The sequence below is a fragment of the Polypterus senegalus genome, chromosome 3 (genome assembly GCF_016835505.1).
Source record: "Polypterus senegalus isolate Bchr_013 chromosome 3, ASM1683550v1, whole genome shotgun sequence".
Lineage (NCBI taxonomy): Eukaryota > Metazoa > Chordata > Cladistia > Polypteriformes > Polypteridae > Polypterus > Polypterus senegalus.
Genome location: NC_053156.1, coordinates 227,990,378 through 228,013,031, shown reverse-complemented (window position 1 = coordinate 228,013,031; position 22,654 = coordinate 227,990,378). Strand labels below are relative to the sequence as shown.

At 40.1% G+C, this 22,654-nt stretch overlaps 1 protein-coding gene across 2 annotated transcripts in view; it reads left to right on the top strand.

Annotated features, from left to right (window-relative positions):
* Nucleotides 1–22,654, top strand: part of pacsin1b (protein kinase C and casein kinase substrate in neurons 1b) — a 205,747-nt gene that overhangs the window by 43,889 nt on the left and 139,204 nt on the right. For both annotated transcript variants that reach the window (XM_039748686.1, XM_039748687.1), the window contains exon 2: nt 6,496–6,580. The gene's annotated coding sequence lies outside the window, so the exon portion shown is untranslated. The remainder of the gene's footprint in view (nt 1–6,495; nt 6,581–22,654) is intronic.

Here is a 22,654-nt window from a genome sequence, read left to right as displayed (position 1 = left end):
AGCAAAAGAAGATTAAGAGGTGACATGATTGAAGTGTTTAAAATTATGAAGGGAATTAGTACAGTGGATTGAGACTTGTATTTTAAAATGAGTTCATCAAGAACACGGGGACACAGTTGGAAACTTGAAAGGGTAAATTTCGCACAAACGTTAGGAAGTTTTTCTTTACACAAAGAACAATAGACACTTGGAATAAGCTACCAAGTAGTGTGGTAGACAGTAAGACGTTAGGGACTTTCAAAACTCGACTTGATGTTTTCTTGGAGGAAACAAGTGGATAGGACTGGCGAGCTTTGTTGGGCTGAATGGCCTGTTCTCGTCTAGATTGTTCTAATGTTCTTTTGATTCAGTGGGCCTCTGTTAAAGTGATGTCACTATCCCAGAATATCGCATCATAGAAAATCACATTGGCCATCACAGAGTTATAGAAGATGTGAAGGATGTCGCTTCCTACATTAAAGGAATGCTGCCTCCTAAGAAAAAAGCACCTGCTCTGCCCTTTCTTATAGTTCCTATGTGTTCCGAGTCTAGTTCCACCTGTCATTAATGTGGATCACCAAGTACTTGTAAGAGTGCACCACCTCTACATCCACTGCTTGAACAGTCACTGGACATAGAAGCTCTGTGGTGCTGTCGGGTTCCTGTGTATCATGTCTCATTTGGACTCAGAACTCAGATGCGGAAGGAACTCCTGAAATGCCCGAAACCGATATGATTCACTGTTTGAGCATTCTGGAAACCAGTAGTGGCTATTTTGTTTGATTGTAGAAGAGGCTGGATTGGACATCTTTTTTTTCATTAGCAAGCCACAATATATTTGTGTTTCTTTCATTAAATGGTGTTGCCTGGCCAGATCCCCAACATTTATTGTGGGCTCCTCAAGTCTTCCTGGCTATGACACATAACATCCTTTGACTTGTGCCCTTCACATTACAATATATAACCTAGCATTGTATTTGCCTTCTTAGTGGTTTCTGTACACTGTTGTTAGTGACAAGTCCATTATGACTGCAAGGACTTTCACATAAAAAGGAACTTTCAAGTTTCAGACCTCCCATTGTGTATTCATATCAAACATTTTTACTTCCTACATGTAGTACCTTACATGTACTTACATTAAATTTTATCTGCCACAGATCTGTCCAAGCCTATTCTGTCAAGTTGATCTTTAATAACTTGGTTGATTCTGGACCATCTACCATTCCACCTATTTTGGTATAATTTGCAAACTTAACCCATCTTGTTATTTATACTCTTATTCATATCATTTATATACCGACAAGTATACTAACATGAGCAGCCCCACTGAACCCCTAGCAATACCACTTTTAACATCACCATATTCTTATAGGGTGCCATGCACCGTAACCTTTTGCTTCCTGTGCTTGAGCCAATTTTGCACCCACCCATCTAAACACAGCAAGCTGATTTTCCACTTCTTTTAGTTTGATGATTACCCATTCACATGGGACCTTATCAAAAACCATCTGAAAATCCAGATTACTGATATCATCTGCACCTCTCTGATCATATCTTTTTGTTGCTTCCTTGTAGAGTTACAGCATATTAGTGAAACATGACCTTTGCTGTCTGAAGTAATGCTGACTGCTCACTTACACACCTGTCCTTGTCATGTCAAGCTCTTTCATTTCCTTCATAATTCCTTTATTTAATTGACCTGTGATGCATGTTAATCTAAGAAGCCTATATTTGATAATAAGAAGCTGCATTGAGCAATATGTGCACCTTGCCATTTAGCTGATACAGTAACATTCAAAGAGCTCCCGAAAGTTCTGTGCCCAGCGATCCAAGATCTACTGTGAATGAGGGCAGCAGCAGCAGCAGCAGGCAAAATTATTCAGCATGAGACCTGCAAACTGTCCACCCAAGGCTTTGTGACCCTTAAGGATCTTTTAAGCTTTATAAAAGAACAATTTTAGTGTGTTCTTCACCAAGAAAAGCTCTATGTGAAAGATTATTAATGGAGTTCAAGATTAATGTGAAGGTCACTGTTTTAAAAATAAAGAGACAGTATTGTTCATGTATTACACATCCGGGAGGAGTTCCTACACAGGCACTATATAAAACTGAACACTGCTTGTATTGTTCATGTCAGATGCTTTGGAGTAGTTTTCACCATGACAGAGGGCTGTAAAGTCTCTACAGAATAGTGTGGGGCAGTGCTTACCCAAAGGCCACTAAACATAGTAAAGCCTGGTGTAATTGTTCAATCAGGAAATAGTGAGCAAGGAAATCAGAAAGATTGGTGAATTTATTACTCATGCAAAACGCTGCTGGGTAATGCGTGGTAGAACTAAGGACACTGTGTAAAATGCTATCTGTTGGTATTGTTTGTGTTAAATACTTTAAGGTTATACTCACTTTTACAAGAGTTACTGTACATAACATACTGGCTGCCCATACAGTCTGTGTGAAACTAGCATGGTGAACTCTGTCAGAGAGCCATCCATACATTATCCAACCTACTATATCCTAACTACAGGGTCACAGGGGTCTGCTGGAGCCAATCCCAGCCAACATAGGGCTCAAGGCAGGAAGCAAACCCTGGGTGGGGTGCCAGCCCACCGCAGGGAGCACAAACACTTACACCAAGCACACACTAGGGACGATCGCAAGTGCACCTAACCTACATGTCTTTGGACTGTGGAAGGAAACCGGAGGACCTGGCAAACTCCACGTATGGTGGACCTGGGAAGTGAACCCGGGTCTCCTAACTGCAAGGCAGCAGCGCTACCCACTGCGCCACCCCAGAGCCATTCAGGTTTAAATACAAATCATTGATTTGCTCATGTAACATAATTTAGAATTGTTTTTCATGAGATGTTATACAGCAATATATAGCAATAACCACTTGCACTATTCATATAAAATGTTTTCATAAAATGCTCTTCATGAAATTTAAATGCTTTGGGATGAAGTTCATCGAGAAAAAGTCATTGCACAGGATCAAGTCTGCTTGTTGTGATCTCAAGTAATGATTTGTAGTGGACTTTTATTACATTGATAAATAGATTTGGTATAAAGGAACCCCAGTAGTGTTTTCTTCAGACACTTGCACTGAATGATTTGTTGGCTGAACGTCCTCAGCGTTTCTGTGTCAGAGATAGGAAGTGCAGCTTTGTTCATAATGCCACAGATTTTTTTTTTAATTCTCTCCTTTGCTACTAACTCAAGGGGGCCCAGAGTGTGTCCCATAACTGTGCCTGCCCTTTTGATTAACTTGTTGATTTGGTGGGCCTTTCTTGAATTGATGTTATTATCCCAGCACACCACAGTGTAGAAAAGTGCACTGGCCATCACAGAGTTATAGAAGATGTGAATGTTATCACTTCAAACAGAGGAGACTGCTCCACTCTTTCATATATACTGTAGTTCCTCCGGGCTACAAGTCCAGTCCAGCCTGTCATTGACGTGGACCCCAATTACTTGTAGGAGTGGACCACCTCTACATCCACTCTCTGAATAGTGACCTGACATAGAGGCCCTTGGGTTTGGTGAAAATCAATAACCAGTTCCTTGGTGTTCCTAATGGTTAGTTGCAGACAATTATTTCCGCACCAAGAAACAAAGTTCTCCACCTGACTCTAATACTCTGTCTCATCCGTCTTATCAATACACCCCATAAATGCAGAATCATTTGAGAATTACTGTGACATGATGTGTGTGTGTGTGTCATCCATTCAGTCGTTTCCAACCTTCGGCGATTCTATAAGCTAGCTCTCTCCACGCTTTTAGTCTGGGGTGTACAGAGTGAAGGGAGACAGGACTGTTCCATGTGGGGCTCCAGTGTTGCTCCCATCCAAACACAGTCCTTGAATCTCTGAAACTGCAGTCTGCCCAACAAACAGCCCATTATCCACAATACTGTAGGCTCATCCACCTGCATATGTTTACCTCTTAACGGGGATGGCTTGATGGTACTAAAGGCGGTGTGGAAACCAAAACACATAATCCTCACAGTTCTTCCAGCTTTGTCCAGGTGAGAATGAGCCTTGTGGAGCAGATGAATCATTGCATCCTCCACTCCAAACTTTGTCCCATAGGCAAACTGCAGAAGGTACAGGTGGTCTACCACAAGATGAATCATAGTGTAGGACCAGCCTTTCAAAGGTCTTCATGAAATGAGACGTTATGTGCCACTGATCTCTAGTCGCCTGCAATGTTTGCAATGGGATGTAACAATGCCGGATATTTTTTAACAGCAACTGCACTTCCTGAAGTCTTAGGGACAGACTGAGCAGGTGACAGAGGACACCACAAAGTTGGGCAGCACTGGCCTAAAGAACCTGAGGCCCGACTCCTTCTGGTCTTGTATTTGTTTCTGTATGTAGCTTCCTTAAGTTATGGGCACTCCACACTGATATACTGTAAAATAAAGATTGCTCATACTGAACATATTTAATGATTAGGAGCAGCATTTATTTTAAGATTTAGTTTATAAAGTAAAGACTGCTTTTACTGTTCACTTATAATGCTTTACAGCAGAGATGCAAAAGGCTGCTTTTCAAAATGCTCGCCTAGAAAGGCACTGTATAAATATTTGAATTATTTTGTCCCACTATTCTGACAATGAAAAAGTGGGAGTAAAACTAAATGTACTGCTGTACAATTCTTTAGGGTGAAGAAAAGGCAAATTATAAAATAAAAGCTGATCCTGTTATTCAGGAAAAATACTTTGAGATAGTGAGAAATGTGCAGTATGAGTTGAAGACTTTGTATTTATCGTCTGATCTTCTTTGGGACATTATTCAAAGTGAAAAGCTGTATATAAAATTAAAAAAGTGTTTCACTCATGTAATATTCTTTAGGTTTACGTTTTATGAGGTGTGCTATATAAAACTAGTATTCATTTTTTAATGTTTGCATTAAAATGCATTCAGGTGATGCATACCATAAAAAGTAAAAGCTCTTTAGTATTGTAAAATGCTCTTGGATGATTTTTACCAAGAAAATCAATAAAGATACTTGTGCAGCATTAATCACATGTAATGCTTTAGAGCATCAATAACTTTGAGAGGCACCTTTTAAAATAAAGACGGCTTGTCTTGATCACATGTGATGTTTTGGAGCAACATTCCTGTTAAGAGACAACTATATAAAGTCAATCTTTTAAAAATGCTGCTCAACAGATACCATAAAAGATGATTGTTGCCTTTGACTAAACTGAACTGGAAAAAAAGGTGGTAAATAAAACTGAACGGATGGCTATATTCTTGGAGTAAAATGTTTTAATCACCTTGGTGTTAACCCTGCGTGTCTCCCAGGATCAGAATCTTATATATAAACGTCTACACGTGGAAGTGTGTGTGTCTGTCTGTCCGGCCTGGAAGTGGGAGGTGGAGTCAGGGTAAGGGCTCTGCTTCCGAGGAAACAAAAAACTCAACACAAGTGATGCGCGCACATCTGCAAAACGAAACCTCCGAAGAAAGATAAAGTCTCTTAGCCGGTAACATCGGCAAAATGTTATCCCATTTACTTTTCCTCCCGCCGCTAATACACAAGCAAGGCGAGCACATCGGCAAAACAAATCCTCCTAGGAGAGACACCCAGAGTAGTTCCTTTCAATTACCTGACATCTCTATAGTTCAGTTTTTTTTCTGATGATTTCAATAGTTTCTAGGGCTTTTTACAGCACGGTCTTACACAGCTAGTGCTATACAAATGTGGTTAATCCCAAGTAGCACTCAGGTTAACTTATTTTGATGAGATATGGAGCATTAAGACTGAATAATGCTCAAGACAGTATTCTGCTGCCATCTTGTAAATGAAATAACATCATACTGCAAAAAATCATGAATGTTTCTTTACTTTCTGCCACTTAATGGTAACTTATCAATATTCATGAGGGGGTGAGGCCTTCAATCAAAACACAGTGGCTTGTAAACAAGAAGCAATAAAAACCATTTTACAAGTAATTTAATCAAGCAATAGCATTGAATTGGTCAGCAGGCAGTCACCCAGATAAACTTTTTTCACGTTGTCATTATGGGGTGTTTTGTGTAGAATTCTGAGGAAAAAAATGAATTTAATCCATTCTGGAATAAGGCTGTAACATAACAAAATGTGGAAAAAGTGATACGCTGTGAATACTTATTAGATGCACTGTAAGTCCTCATGTAGCTAAGATGAGTTCCTAGCAGTCACAGGGACTGCAGGTTAGTGCCAGTCAGATCGCTGGGTGGACAGATGGCTGTTTATTTGTCTTATAATAATGGTGCTTATTATACAGGAGCTGCCACTTAAACATTTTGTCAACAATGTGATGTTTTGGAATTGCGCAACTATGGATCTTTTTCATATTTTATTTTTAAAACACCTATCTTTCCATTTTCATAACTGTTCCCAATCTTTCTACAGGCAAGATCTCAATCAAATCACAAAAATGAATATGTACTTGAAAAGACCTATCATGAATGTACACTACATGTACAGTATGTATAATTTCCATTTAAAGCTTCTGTTTCTGTTTTCCAGGTGGAAGCTGAGAGATTTTGGGGGATTACTACTTGGAACGTCAGCAGGGTTTTATGGAATCCTGAGCCAGTCTGACAGCATAAAGGTAAGAGACCATCAACCTCAGTGGCCAGTGACGTGGTTTCGACAGACAGGGTGTCTGGTGTGGGCCTGCTGTGCTTATGTGTATGCTGTGAAAATCGATTACTAAAACCTGTAATGAGCCTGGAGTGCCTGAATGTTTAATGCTAAATTCTATATTATAATGATTGATGGAAGTTAAATTGACAGAAGCTATTAATATTTCATATGAGTTGACTGTCATTATTAGTTTCGGAGAAATAACAAGGTGGCACAATGGAAGATAAATTATTCTTGTAACATGTTGGTCTACCTTCTGTTTTTTTTGTTAATTTTTTTTTTTCTCTCAGATGGCTTTGGATTAACTTTTTAAAATTTATCATTGATGCTGGTATAAGCAGTGGCTTCCCACAAAGCTAAACTAGATATGGGTTTTAGAAATTTGATACATGGATGTATGGAGCAATTCTAAAAGGTGTCTGGTGTGTCTGGTGGAACCTCACCAATGTACAGCTGCTGGCAGTTAAGAGAGACACGGGCTAGTGTTGTGCCTTGTCAAGGCCTCGATTGTCCTTCACTGTGCTGAGTGACATTTCTCTGGATGAGACAAAGGCTCAGTGTTTAGTGCTGCCACCTAATAGCTCCAGAGCTCTGGCTATGACTATAGTCGTGCATGGAGTTTGAATGCTCTCCCTATGTTCCTGTGGTATTCTCTTCAGCTTCTAGAGTTTTCGTGTTGATGTGCAGGTCTGGATAACTGGCCCAGTGTGAGAGTACCCACACATGAAATGGCTCCCTATCCAGGGTTGGTTCTTTTCTTCCTTGTTTTAAATGCAGCTGGGATGGTCTGTGGCCCACCTGTAACTCTAGACAGGATTAAACAGGTTCTCAGAATGAATGAAAAGGTGAATGAGCAACCTGTTCTTAGAGATAAAGTTCAAAGTTAGCAATGCAAAGTCTTTTTATGGCTTATTTTTGTGTCACCAGAAGCCCTAAAATTTTCCTTGTATTTTAATCATTTGTCAGTTGTGTCCATTAAAAATTATTTGACCTGTAGCAAGGTTAATGTGGCTTCTCTGCTTACGAGCAACATTGTTGCCCATTTAGAATGAGGAAGGGATGTGGGGCCCATGATGCTATAGGAAAAACAAAGATACAGTAGATAGCAGGTTTTATATGAGGTCCAATGTCATGTAAAGAATATGAATAAGGATCACTGAAGCCTGAAGACAACTCGAATTCCATTTCTGCGGTATGCTAATTTTGTATTGGGAAGTGATGATGGTTTGGAATCCTCTCTGTGAGGCTTTTGCAAAAAAACAGCCATTATGCTTATTAACAACAGTTTATATCTTTAAATGGCCACATATATCTGCACAATGTCCTCTGTGTAAATTGGTCAATGGCACCCAGTTCCATTCAGCTTGCACAGCTTTCTTTTGCAGTATTTTGATTTCTTAAACTTTGTACTCCACAGCTCCAGTGGTCTTAATATTATTTGCAATTTGCCACGCAAAAGTAGACACCATCTGTTAAAGTGCTTGAGTGATGATTGATCCATGTGATTGAATGACTGAAATGGCCTGGCTGTCTAGTTAAAGTGTGTCTTTTAATTTGTACCAAAAGCGACGTCTAAATAGACATGAGCCATTCCAACAGTGTAAAAGCATTATTCTGCCATTTTTAGACTGACCCACTATGTACAGAGAGGGGCCTGTAGCAGATGATAGCAGATGATACAGATGTGGGTTAAACCCTTAGTGCTTCATTTCATTTGGCACACTGAAAACAATCAGTGAATTATGAGGGATGTTCAAATGTTTCCGCACTTTTATATTTTTGTTGGAAACAGTCTTGGAAAGGCAGGAGGAATAATAATTGGTCGTGTCCGAGAGTGTCAGGTGACTGGGAAAAGGTAAATTCATTTGTTTTTGAAATTCTTAATAAACAGAGATAAAAAAAGTGAGAAAAATTTTTGAACGTCCCTCGTAAAATAATGGCAAGTGAATCACCTCTCCTGACAAAGTGGCAACAGATGGAAACTCTATGAGTCATAAGTACAGTCTCCACCAAAATCGCCATAGCTAGGAGAGAGCATTTAAGCGTCTTGAGCATAGGAAAGGTGCTATATAAATAAAAATTATTATTATTACTACAGTGAAGTGGCTGGGGTTAAATAAGTACCATTGGGCATTGCTTAGCTTCTAGTATTGTAAATGGACAGGTCCAAGTTGTGATCAAAAATGCATTAAGTGGACAACACTTCAACAGAGACTATGATTTGGAAGTGGATGTTTTGACACCTTCATGCTAGCTAGCAATTTATTTTGTGAATATTCACATATACAATACAATAATTTTTCATAAAGCAAAGCAGAAGACATAAAAATGAACAAGAATCAAGTTAGAGGAGCTTGAAATGCGAGAGTGGGGGAATATAGATGGAATCAAGTCAGAAGAATTTAAAAAGATTAGAGGAAGGAACTGGTCTTGTAAACTGTAGACAAAGGCAGAAAGCTTCTGAAAACTGTTATGGAGAGAAAGAAGAAATGCCAGTTTACCTCCCACATTCCCTAATACACTGGAGCCAAGTTAATTGGTGACTAAGTTGGCCTGGATTGGTTGCGAGTGCAGACTGCTACCCACACCGAACACGTTCTCCATGGCCCTGAAACTGATTTTTTTAAATCGATGGAGGGATGACTGTGACATACTAAAAAAGGAAATGGTAAATTTAGAAAAGTGATTGAAGGTAAACTAAAAAGAGTGGGAGCATGAGTGAACCAAGGGCAGTATCAGTATTAGTGATTGTGTGGACATCAAAGGACAGGCAGACAGAGCTGGACTCAGTGGAAGACTTGAAGCTACCATCAAGGAGAACATATAGGAAATAATGATGATGAAGTGGTGTAACATGCACTTATCTGCAATGATTGCATTGTGATAGTCCCCATACCAAGAACTAAGATGTGAAACTGAACAAGAATGCATAGGTAGCTTTGGGAGAAAGGGTCACCTAGTTTGTTGAATGCTTTAAGAACTGCCTAGCTATGTTACCTCTATCCTTTGTTGGATGTTGACTGCATTAAAACAATTAATAAATAACATTTTCAGATCCACCTAATCCAATTTATGGTTGCTAGGGGTAAGATCCTATCCTGGCAGTACTGGGTGTAAGGCGGGGAACAGCCCAGGACTGGGCAACTGTCCACCCTTGGCTCCCTTCACGTTAACTTAGGGCAAACTTTGAATCACCAGTTAATCCCACCAGCATGTTGGAGTTCCCACGGGGAAACCCACAGAAGACATGGAAAGAACTTTCAAAATCTACACCGTATAGGTGCCAATGGACTGGCATTTTGAGTGGGACAAAGAGTAACTCCTTATCAGGTTGGGGGGCCATAATGAAAGAACAGCATGGAAGAAGCTGCAACCCAGTTTGGATGGGTAGTAATCCTTATCCCAGCAAGGGTAAAAAGATAATGGATGGAATAGGCAATCAATCATCCTCACACACGATAGGTGGCAGTGTCCCTCCAGTGTAAAAGAGCAGCCCTGTTGGGAGGGTGCTGGGAGGACGGCTGTCCTAGTTTCCATATGACCTGGGAATGCTACAACACTGGACGCATTCCCGATGAGTCAGAGTCAGGAGGCAGCAGGTGAAACTCGCTTGGGGGAATGAAGGAGAGAAAAACGTATTAACTGTGTACAGTCTTGTGTTGATTTGGCTGGTGCTCAATTGAAAAGGTGCTTGTTGTTAAATAAAGTCCTCTATTTGAGGTCAAGGTTATTCTTGGTGCTATTGTGTCTGTGGTTTGGTGCCTCCTTGTGGTTACAACAGATGATAACAAGATACAGGATTCAAACCCAGAACACTGGATATTTGAAAGAGCAGCACAAACCACTGTGCTACTACCATGCTGCCCACAATGAATATTTTATTACTTCTCGTAATATATAATTATATTTTGTACCTCTCTTATGCAATTTTTATTTTTGTATGTTGTTTATTCATTATTATTCTTAATTAATTAGTTTTTTCCTTATTTATAACAATTTCTTTGACATCTTGTGAAGCACATTGAGCTACATCTTTTTTAATAAATGTGCTCTAGAAATAAATGCTATTGTAATTTTGAGTAGGTTTATAAGCTGTGTGCTGCAGTCTATATTTTTCCATACACAGTTTGCATTTTCCCACCAAAATTTCCATAGGAACCAATCCCTTTGACCTGCCAGCTATGTTTGGGAGTGTGATTCTGCAGAGCAGAGCAAAATTGAATTCATATATTTTTTCACATATTGATAGAAATGTTTGTTTATTGAAACGGACTCCTTTGTGGAACAGGAGCGTAGTACTGCTGTCGGCTTTTGTCATCTGTGATGGATAGTTCAGACAACCTTTTGATACTGCACAAAATTAATATTGTCATTTTCTAAATTACAGTATGGGTGTTGCTTCTTAAGAAGTTTATAACTCCATATATAATGTAAATTGCGTATGATTTGTAAGTACACGTTACTGTGCAAAAATCATGTGAAATGTTTTTATAAATGATGCCATGAATAGTTCGGTCTGCCTTACTTGCTCTTGTAATCTGTAAGTAATGCCAGACTGGCTCAAGGATGTTGAGATCAGGGCTTTGTGGAGCCACACTATCCATTCCTTGTTCTTTTTTCTCTGAAGATAGTTTTCAATGATTTTGGCCATGTGTTTGGTGACATTGTCTGTTGAGCAGCATCATGGGACAGTAATCAGTACTGTTGGCTTACATCTCCATCCTGGACCATCTAGTGCCTATATGGAGTTTGCATGTTCTCCCTATGATAATATGGGCAATATTCTGGATAGTTCATTTTTTTCTCATATATCCCAAAAAAGTAGCTGTTAAACAAATAGGCCCAGGCCTGTCTTGTGCTCGAATGGTCCAAGATAGTCTACAGCTCTCTGTACCCCTAAAAATTGGATTAAGCAGGTTCAGTAAAAGAATGAAAGTGTCTGTTTGTCTGAAATGCTGCTTGGATAGAACTGTATATACTGAGTGCTTTTTTTCAGAACCATGTCATCAAATGTGTACCACCTAAGTCAGAAAAACAAAAAATAATGATTTAATGATCTGCCCTGGACATTCTGGGGAGCAGTTGTGCATTCAGGTAGGATCATATAAGTGCAGTTTAGTATCTGCATTGAAGGCAGTCACACTGACATACAGATTACTTGAAAGTGCATAATAGGTTTTTCTTTTCACGGTATAATAGTGTATTCTTCACATCTGCAAACATTTATAGTTGATATGTAGATCCTGCTGAGGGATTTTGTGATGTCAAGCTGTGAGGCCATACTGCCTGTTCTTGAAAATCAGATAACTTTCTTTTACCCGATTCTCAACAGTACAGTGCATATGATAAGGAACAGAATTGTGCTTAAATCCCACCTCTGCCCCCAGTGCCTGCATGTGCATAACTGTTTAACTCTGCTTTTCTGTAATAACCACACTGCACTGTATGTGCAGTTAATTTGTGATGGTGTGGGGTCAGGTCTCAAAGGTTCAATTCTTGGTTCATTAAAATGAAACATTTTAGAGTCAGCTCTGCTTACGGAAACCATAAGTGATCATTTGGGTGGTCAGGCCACACAAGTGAGAGGAAAATTGCAAAAGAAGGCTGTAAAGACAACAAGGCCCCTTTTCTCTCCATTGCACATTACATGTTATTGTAAAATGTCATTACTCAGTGGCCAGTATGAGATAAGTGGACTTATGAGAAAGAGGCTTCTCACTACTTGCAATGGGGCTGCGGGTGGTTCATGGAGAGCCCAGATGCTTAGTAGCACCAGATAATGTCAGATCGTCAAAACAGCCCTAGGACTTGTTACGATATTCTCTGATCCTGAATTTAAATTGAGCAGTGATGTGAATGCAACTCTCTATTAGATAGATAGATAGATAGATAGATAGATAGATAGATAGATAGATATGTTTGAAATGTTCATTCCCTGGATGTACTCATTAAGCAAACAGTCGGAAGGTGAATGGGGCAAAGGCTCACTGCCAAGGAGGTAGTGGACTTAAAGCATTGCACGTCAGTAAGTTTTTATTATTATTATTATTATTATTATTATTATTATTATTATGTGTGCTCAGGTGGCCAGATTAGCTGCATATTAATTTGTAAGACTTGCACACTTTACTAGGAAATGAAAAGAAAAGCAGAAGTAGTATTTATTCAGAATTCTGGTCTGTACCTGTTTAAAATCAGGCTGCTAGTTTCAGCTGCCTACAACCAGTTGGAAAGCCACACAGTTCTCCTTTAAAGCATCTGTGTATTGTATTTATAAGCATGGCACTTTTCATGACTGGTTACCACAGTTTGTCACGGATGGCTTACCTAACTCACCATGCAATGTAGACGAGAATGATGTTTGATGGAGGATGGTGTTGCAGGATGAACCCCTGTTAAAACCAAAGATGAATGCAGCTCTGGGCTGGTTATATGATGCCCATCGTGATAATCTCTCTCACACACACACACCCAGACGGAGGCCCACGTGAGTTAGACAGGGCCATCTGGACACAGCTTGCAGGCCAGGCTGGTCCCCTCCAGAATAATGGTTAACTTTTTACCTTTAAATTCAATATCACATTTAGCTAATAAATAGATTATTGGTGAACTTCCATTCATGTGTTAATAGGCACGTGGGTGCAATGGTGTTTATCCTGGCATTTGTACCATTCAATTTCATATTAACCCCACAATGGAGGTTACATGTGTACTTTCTAATTCCATTTTAATTATGTGTTTGCCTTGAACACATTTAGCATATACAATTTTCCTCTCTAATCTTGCACAATCTTCCTGTGTGTTCAGTGAGTTGTAGACTCTACAGATTTCAATCTCATTGACGTCTTAATGCAAAATTCTTTCCTACTGCCCCTGCATAATGGCTTATCATTGCAGAATGAACATTTGCTGACAGGGAAAGAGTATGAATATGGGTGCTTACCTCTGCCTTTGACATCAGTCCATCTCCTAAACTTTCCCAATCAAATTCAGGCCAGAATTCATGTCGGGAATCAGCACTGGGCTGGCTGCCATTTTATCACAGCGATCCCTCGCTCACATGTCCACACTCACTCATACGAGGCCAATTTAGATTTGTCAACTACTCTGAGCTGTTTCTGAAGGAATGAGTATAAAGAAAGAGCCAAGCTTGGATAGGGTGCTAGTCTGTTGCAGGACACACTCCTGTGCATGCCCACACTCACTCATGTTTGGACAGTTAAGAGTCACCAGTCAAGCCTGATGTACACATTATAGCCATGTAAGAGGAAATCACACAGTCAGAAGGAGAATAAACTACTCATCTCTGTACTTGTAGTTGTTTAGAATCCTTATCTTTTGGTGATTGATTTGTGACAATTATTTATTTCTTTGAAGAAATAATTCCTATTATTATTATTTTTGTTCATTTTGCTTGTGACATTAATTTCATCATCATTTTGAGATCCGTCTTGCCACTTTATTGTTCATAATGGTACTGTTGCTTGTCTCTTGCTCAGCTGCGGCAATACATGTTACGTTACAATTAACGGCCCTACTTAGGATGGCATTACTGTAGTAATGCCAGAATGTCACTACCACTTATCCTCAAAAAATCATTAAAGAACAACTTTGCTTTCACACTAGCAATTAAGTGAAAGAACCTTTTGTTAGACAAGACGTTTTGTTTCGATCTCACAATTACGATTACTGTTCTCATGTTTTTGGCTTTTGACTCCCCAGTTTAGCCATACAGTCTGTCTAACGACCATTGACTTGTTTTTCTCACTTTCATCTCCTTCATTGCTTATTCCAAAAATTGTTCTTGGAGACTAGCATTTCCATTTGCTAACAACAATAATCAATCAACCATCCATCCCTTCCACCTAAGCTCACCGGACAAACAATTAGTCACCCTGGCTAAATCTTATCTAACATCACCTCTGTGAGACCGAAGAATAGCTGAAATTCTGTCTGGCTTGGACACCACTAGTTTGCAGATGCACAGTAGGCAACATCAATCTTTATCCACTCGTCCAGCAACAAATCCTGCAGTTTGGACAGGTTGGTTTCTGGCATGTCACTTGTTCATCCAAATAGCCCCACAGATTTTTTTATGGGATTTAATTTTGAGGATTATTTAGACCAGTAGAAATGTGAGAATGCTCCAGAATGTTCTTTGTACCAATCACACACTGTTACAGCCTTTGTACATGTGACAATCGATGTCTTGCAAAAGTAGGGTAGCCATTCTGTGTTCCCTCTGTAGATGAAGCACAAAAGGTAACGCAGTTTGTTCCAACACTGATTTTACTGAAACAGAGGGTTTGTAAGTAATCAAGAAAAGTTGGGACACGTGTAGGAATTGTTTGCTATCACAATGCGTGACATACGGTGATGGTACATACTGTATCTGTGAGTTCCACCTTTCAACTGCAGTTCGGGCAACAATTAGCTGTTGACTGCAATGTACACCTCTGCTGGAAGACCTGTTGGACAGTATGCATTGACACGCCTGCAACTTCTTAACTTCCTGTAGATTATGGACTTTTTTTTGCCAAATATTCATTCATGTAGTGTGACCCATTCTAGAGAGAACCAAACACACAATGCACATCACTACTCCTCATCACTCTGCAAACCTTGCAGCACACAATACAGCTATTTGTAGGATGGTATTCATACTGGGGTGCCTTCTTTTGGTTTCTGAAATATGTATCACCTGTTACACGGGGGAGACTATTTTTTTGTTTGGTGAGCTTATTTTCCCAATACACTTATTACATTATAGGTCCACTCCAACTCTAGAAGTGATTCTGGGTCCTGGATGAAACAGACTTCCATACAAGGTTAGGAGAAAAAGGAATGAAAGTACTGAGGCCAGGGTAGAGTGATGGCAAGACAGAAAAATAGTGAAAGTGAGAAAGATAGAGGGAAATATTGGAAATTAGAGCAAGGAGCGCCGCTTCGTATCTGACAAGTAAGAAAATGACCCCTACTGGATATCAGTAAACATCATCTTTGAGGTAGGTTAAGGGTGGCTGTTGGTTTTTTTTTTCATTTTGTGTGTAATTATGTACTTTTATTCATTCCCAGCTTGTGTTTAGTTATTTATTGAATAAACCTACTATTACATTTTCTGATCTCCATTAAAGATGCTATATAAAAATGTGCAGTGTGCTTCAGGCTGTTGTGTTACTGAATGGGTCCACAGCCCAAGATCACTGCATATCCTCTCAGCAAGTAACTTAACCTGCCAGTGGTCCAAATGTAGAAATATAGAAATGATTGTAGCTTGCATCTGGTAAATTAGTACAAGAGTGTGTGCTGGCTGGCGAGCGCATGTGTGTAAAGTAGAGGGCCACTCACAGAAACGCGATGTCAGGGCGTGCTTGTTTATGTCGTGTTCAGTGTTTTCCGCATTCTGGATTCAGAAAGAAACGGCAAGAGCCCATCTCGTGGTTGTCATGGAGACCAGAGCATTAGCCAGCCAGTTTCTCATATGAGAGCGTCTGCATAAAAACAAGAACACAGCGCAAGGGCAGGCAGGGAATCAGTATTACATCACAGCCAGAGCTCATTTGATTTTTTAGTGCAGAATGACACACAGGTCTCTCTCTTAATGCTCTAAGACATGTCCTCAACACTTCTAGAGCACTTAATTATAATGGGGCTCCACTGGCAATGGATGACTCTGAAGCATCTAAAACACCCCATTTGCTGTCTTAACGTTTTGGAGGAAGTGTTAAGCTTTTAAGAGTCTCCAGTTTGTCAGTATAAAGCAACCCACTGCCTCATTACATCTCATAGCTTCTTGAGGTAACAACACACTTATGGAAAACCTTTGGACATGCAAATCTCTAGTGATGCAGTGAGGAAACCACCACCCCAGTTTATACCTCTGCTATAGAGTACCATCATTAGTCTATCTATCTATCTATCTATCTATCTATCTATCTATCTATCTATCTATCTATCTATCTATCTATCTATCTATCTATCTATCATTATATAGTGCCTTTTATCTATCTATCTATCTATCTATCTATCTATCTATCTATCTATCTATCTATCTATCTATCTATCATTATATAGTGCCTTCTATCTATCTATCTATCTATCTATCTATCTATCTATCTATCTATCTATCTATCTATCTATTAATGCGGTAACTTGCAAAATTGTTGTACGTGTCAACTTCAGTAACATTTACTTAGCAGCAGAAGTTAAACAGCAAAAGGATCTTTTTGTAATTTACGTAAGGCGCTATATAACATTCGAACTGAAACCTTAGACATCCTGTTACTTATTAAACCATTTTAGATTGAAGAGATCAATGTTAATATTTAACAGTGTTACCTTTCATGCAATCACTAACAAATCATCCTTCCACATCTGAGATTCTTGCGCAGTAAGTTAATTAATTGGCCACTCCAAACTCACTCAGTGCCCAGTGATGCCCACAGTTGTCTCCTTCCTTACACCTGATGCCTCAAGGATAACTTTAAACCTCCATGATCCTAATTCATCCAGAAAATGAAAGGAAAGATGGATGAATGGACTTCTTTAGTTAAGATGCATACTATATGTAGACCAAGATGTATCTTCTAATTCAATCTAAGGCATATTTTACAAGTTTCGCAATTACTGTAATAGGAGTTCAGCAAATATTCACCATTAGCCCATCTGTTATCTGTGCAGCTCATCTCTATAAATGTTACTGTATTTAAGTCAAGGTCCTGGCAGCACCGAGAGTTAGACAGGCATTGTCCATTCTGGTCACCTAATCATCCCCTGTGTCTCATTGGCTAAATGTCTCTCTCACCCCTTCACCATGCACTTGCTAGTTCACGTGTGGCATGCATGAATGGCTACCGTTGCATCATCCATATGGATGCTACACATTGCCACTGGTTGAAGATGTAGCCCACCATCTATGTAAAGGGCTTTGAGTAGGTTAGAAGAGCACTAAATAAATGCAGTTCATTGACCATGTACTGGGCACCAGTCCATTGCATGGCCCACTTACACATACACCCACACTGACAGTGGGCCAATTTATAGTTGTCATGTACCCAAATTTTGAAAGTGAAAGCTAAATATTTTGTTGTCATGAACAGAAGACACCATGTTTGTGCTGAAGCAGGATGCACTCATGAACACTTAAAATATAATAGCAGCTTTCCTTTTCATCTCCCCTCAGTTTCTAATGGTGTCTCCCAATGAGCTGTCACTGAGTCCCATAGATTCAATTTATGAGTACTTTTGAAGACTGGGCAACACTGTGGCACAGTGGTTAGTGTTGCTGTCTTATAGCTACAGCAGGATGGTTTAAAAGCTCAGATGGATCATTCAGATGCACATTCTCCCTGCATTCTTTGTGTAAAAGAGCATGCCCAGTCATGGAGTGGCACCTCATCCAGGCTTAAAGCTTTCACTCAATGCTGCCAACATGGGTTCCAGTTGCTTCTACCTCTGTGATTTTAGAAACCTGATAGATGAATTAGGTCCTCATGATGTTCTGCCTACTTAAGTCTGAACTGATGAGCTCACATACAGTATGATATTGGGGCACAATGCGTTCAGGGATATGATTGCTGCCTCATCAGGACAGATTCTAGTGTAGACTCCTTACTGAAACTGAACATGGTAGTCCAAAGCTGATCTCAGCATTGTGCTGTAGAATTGGAGTTAATCCTTTCTTGATTTTGTTCTCCAATAGGAAGGCACACAGTACATGAAAGTGTCTGTATGTGAATTTCACATCTGCAGGCTTGTGCCTTATCTTGTACGCAGGGTTTTGAAGCCAATCAAAATTATATGCAAGTGGAATGCTTGAATTACTGAGGCATTGAACTGTGAAGTACAAGTTTGCTGGTTTAGTCCTCACCATTGCCATGCTTTATGACCCTGACCTACCAGTGTTCCAAAAAACAATGATACCTTGGCCTAAACAAATAAAAATACTTTACAATTGTTATGATGTAACTCCACTAGCTCTCACTTCTATTTGTTGCTAGATGAAAACCAATGTGGCATATCAGTTATAAACAGTTTTCTGCAGTCTTTCATTTCCTCTTCATGCACCCCTAAGCTGTGGCATTGTGCCCAGTGTTTGGAGACTTTTAACCCAGTGCCTGAAGTCATTACAAATCTAACACTGGAGTTTTCACCTACATTTTTGATGAAATCATCTTAATGATCCAGAATAAGCAACCCACCGGAGCACAGAAGACACACTGCTGTTCACCATACATGATATGTTACACCCTTTTCCCAAGCCTGACACTACTTCTAGATTTTCTTTCTGCTTTCATGACCATCCATTCACATGTCCCACTTCATAAATTCAGTAAGATTAATTTTAATCCACATAGTTTGGGGCGCATTGTGGTGTGGAGTTCATTACTGCCACATAACGGGTCTGGTTTTCTTGCCACTGAATCTCGTGCGTTGTCGTTTTCTTTGTAGATTCTCTCCGTGTCGGTGTGGGTTTAGCTCTGAGTACTTTCCTGCAAATCCAATGGCATGCAAGTTAGGCTTATTGGTGATTATAATATGCAGGGCCAGATTAAGGTAGATGGGAGCCACTGGCCTGGAGACATTTTTGGGACCCTACCTACAGAAAATACCATGAGTGCTATACACATTAACTTCAAGGTCTCAAAGTCAGTAAAGTAAAATACAACTAGGGAATGTTAGCTTTACAATAAAAAGAACAGAAAAAATGGGCTCTCTGAAATTATGAGAGGCAAAACATCCTGCATTAAAGCTTATACCGTTTCTTTATTGAGCCATTGCAAGTAACCAAGTAACCATCACAAACCAGGGTTTGAAAATTGAACTATAGAGCCCTATTGCAAATATCTACAAAAGTAGGAGTATCAAATACTGCATAGACCATTCTGTATATTAACACAGACAATTGCTTGCTTTACTAGCATATTAACTTTTCTGGGTTTCTTTACAGCAAAGATTACTAAACTTCCATTTTTGAACCTTTTAATTGTCATCAGAGTCAAATGGAACAATCGTTCCTGTCTTCTTTACTATCCAGAGATTAGCGAATGATCCCTCATGACTTGTATTTGTGATAGGCAATGTGAGATAATGTTTGAAAGCAATGTCTACATTTGGGAAGATGTCCTCTAGTTTGATAAAAAGAAATTATCTAGGGAAGCTTTTGCTAATTCTGCGGGCCTAATTTTTATGGCAAAAAAATGTGACTTGAGCTGTGAGACAGCAGATCTAACCACTGCACCACCACACCTCAAACGTCAAAAGACACAGCTGGAACAATAACCACAAACAAAATGAAACAAATGCCCACAGCTAGAAGTTAGTGAGTTGTGACAGATGGCCAGGTCCCAGCCTGGCTGGGATGCTATTCTGAGGAGAGGACCTGGGGAGAAGACTTGTCAACAGCAGTCCCTCCCACAGAACACGAGAGGGCACCTGGACAGCTCTGGAGCCTTGGTCTACAGCACTTCTGCCACCCCTGGAAGTGCTGCCAGAAGAGCAACTGGATTCCCATGCAGCACCTCTGTCACAGCCGGAAGTGTTGCCAGAATTTGATCCGGGAGCACCTGGAGCACTTCCAGGTGCAGTATAAAAGAGGCTGCCTCACTCCATTCAGGAGCCAGAGTCAGGAGGCAGAGGACAGAGCTGGAGGGAGAGGAGAAGGAAAGAGTGATGAGTGAGAAAAAAGTAAAGGACTGTAAGCATCATTGTGGTGCTTTGTCCATCTGGACTAGTGTGGAGCTGAGGTATCACCCGTTGCATGGCTGCACCTGGGTCCTAATCTGGATCCTGAGTTGGTTTGTCATGTGGTGGGTGCGGCAATGCACTTTCAGTGCGTGCTCCAAATCTCCTCCTCCTTTGTGCACTGTGTGCTATACAGAAGAAGCAGGAAAATAAACGTGTGTGCTTTTGGACTTGTGTGTGTCCTGTGTCAGCCTGTGATCTGGGCTGATCTTCCACAGAGTATATAATTTTAAAGTTAAGAGACATAGAGCCACAGAAAGTGATGGGAAACCAGTGCCCCACCCCCCAGTTTAATTTGTAGGTTGTTTAGTGAAAAGGTGGCTTAAAGAAACAGCATGTGAGAATACTACAATAGCAAAACAAAGATGCGATGTGATTCTACGTATCTGTCAGATAGAATATCATTATTGGTAATAAGTGGCTGGAGATGGATGGAGTGGCACGTGGGTTATCACACTTCACAGCTTCAAAGAACTGGGCTTGTCACTGTGTTTCTGGTGTCTGTAGGTTATCATTGCACATCCTAAAGCCTTTGAATGTTGGGCTGATAGTACACTTTAAACTGGCCTGATAAGCGAGTGTGTGAGTGTGAGTGTGTATGTGTGTGCTAAGTGATGGACTGCTACCATTTTCAGAGTTGGTTCCTGCATTGTGTTAAATACCTGCAGGATAGATTTGATTAAATTAATAGAGGGAAAATTTACAAAAAAATATGTACTCTAAACTTGATTCATGCTTTTTCTTCTATGTAAATTAAAATTGCCCTTTGTGGACTAGGACGTCTAGCTGCTTGTCTTCTGCAGAGTGGTATCGTCCTTATTGAACGGAGCCATAGTCCATTGCCTAATTAAATTGCCTTACTTTGCAAAATAGCAAATGAAGCTCTAACTTAAAAGCAGTCAACAATATCACTGATAATAAGAATGAGCATATGCCTGGGGCAGTGCTGAAGAAATTAGAAAATACATCAGTGTACAAGGTAGCACATTTGTACATACATCTCCTGGGACTTCTGTTCCTCTCCACTTGCATAGCGGCGTTTAACTAAATACTGTATGTTACTAGTGGCAAATCTATAGGACTGTGTAGAGACTAAATAAAAGAATCAGCTTTTACAGTGGTGTGAAAAACTATTTGCCCCCTTCCTGATTTCTTATTCTTTTTCATGTTTGTCACACAAAATGTTTCTGATCATCAAACACATTTAACCATTAGTCAAATATAACACAAGTAAACACAAAATGCAGTTTTTAAATGATGGTTTTTATTATTTAGGGAGAAAAAAAAATCCAAACCTACATGGCCCTGTGTGTAAAAGTAATTGTCCCCTTGTTCAAAAATAACCTAACTGTGGTGTATCACACCTGAGTTCAATTTCCGTAGCCACCCCCAGGCCTGATTACTGCCACACCTGTTTCAATCAAGAAATCACTTAAATAGGAGCTGCCTGACACAGAGAAGTAGACCAAAAGCACCTCAAAAGCTAGACATCATGCCAAGATCCAAAGAAATTCAGGAACAAATGAGAACAGAAGTAATTGAGATCTATCAGTCTGGTAAAGGTTATAAAGCCATTTCTAAAGCTTTGGGACTCCAGCGAACCACAGTGAGAGCCATTATCCACAAATGGCAAAAACATGGAACAGTGGTGAACCTTCCCAGGAGTGGCCGGCCTACCAAAATTACCCCAAGAGTGCAGAGACGACTCATCCGAGAGGTCACAAAAGACCCCAGGACAACGTCTAAAGAACTGCAGGCCTCACTTGCCTCAATTAAGGTCAGTGTTCACGACTCCACCATAAGAAAGAGACTGGGCAAAAACGGTCTGCATGGCAGATTTCCAAGACGCAAACCACTGTTAAGCAAAAAGAACATTAGGGCTCGTCTCAATTTTGCTAAGACATCTCAATGATTGCCAAGACTTTTGGGAAAATACCTTGTGGACTGATGAGACAAAAGTTGAACTTTTGGAAGGCAAATGTCCCGTACATCTGGCGTAAAAGGAACACAGCATTTCAGAAAAGAACATCATACCAACAGTAAAATATGGTGGTGGTAGTGTGATGGTCTGGGTTGTTTTGCTGCTTCAGGACCTGGAAGGCTTGCTGTGATAGATGGAACCATGAATTCTACTGTCTACCAAAAAATCCTGGAGGAGAATGTCCGCCATCTGTTCGTCAACTCAAGCTGAAGCAATCTTGGGTGCTGCAACAGGACAATGACCCAAAACACACCAGCAAATCCACCTCTGAATGGCTGAAGAAAAACAAAATGAAGACTTTGGAGTGGCCTAGTC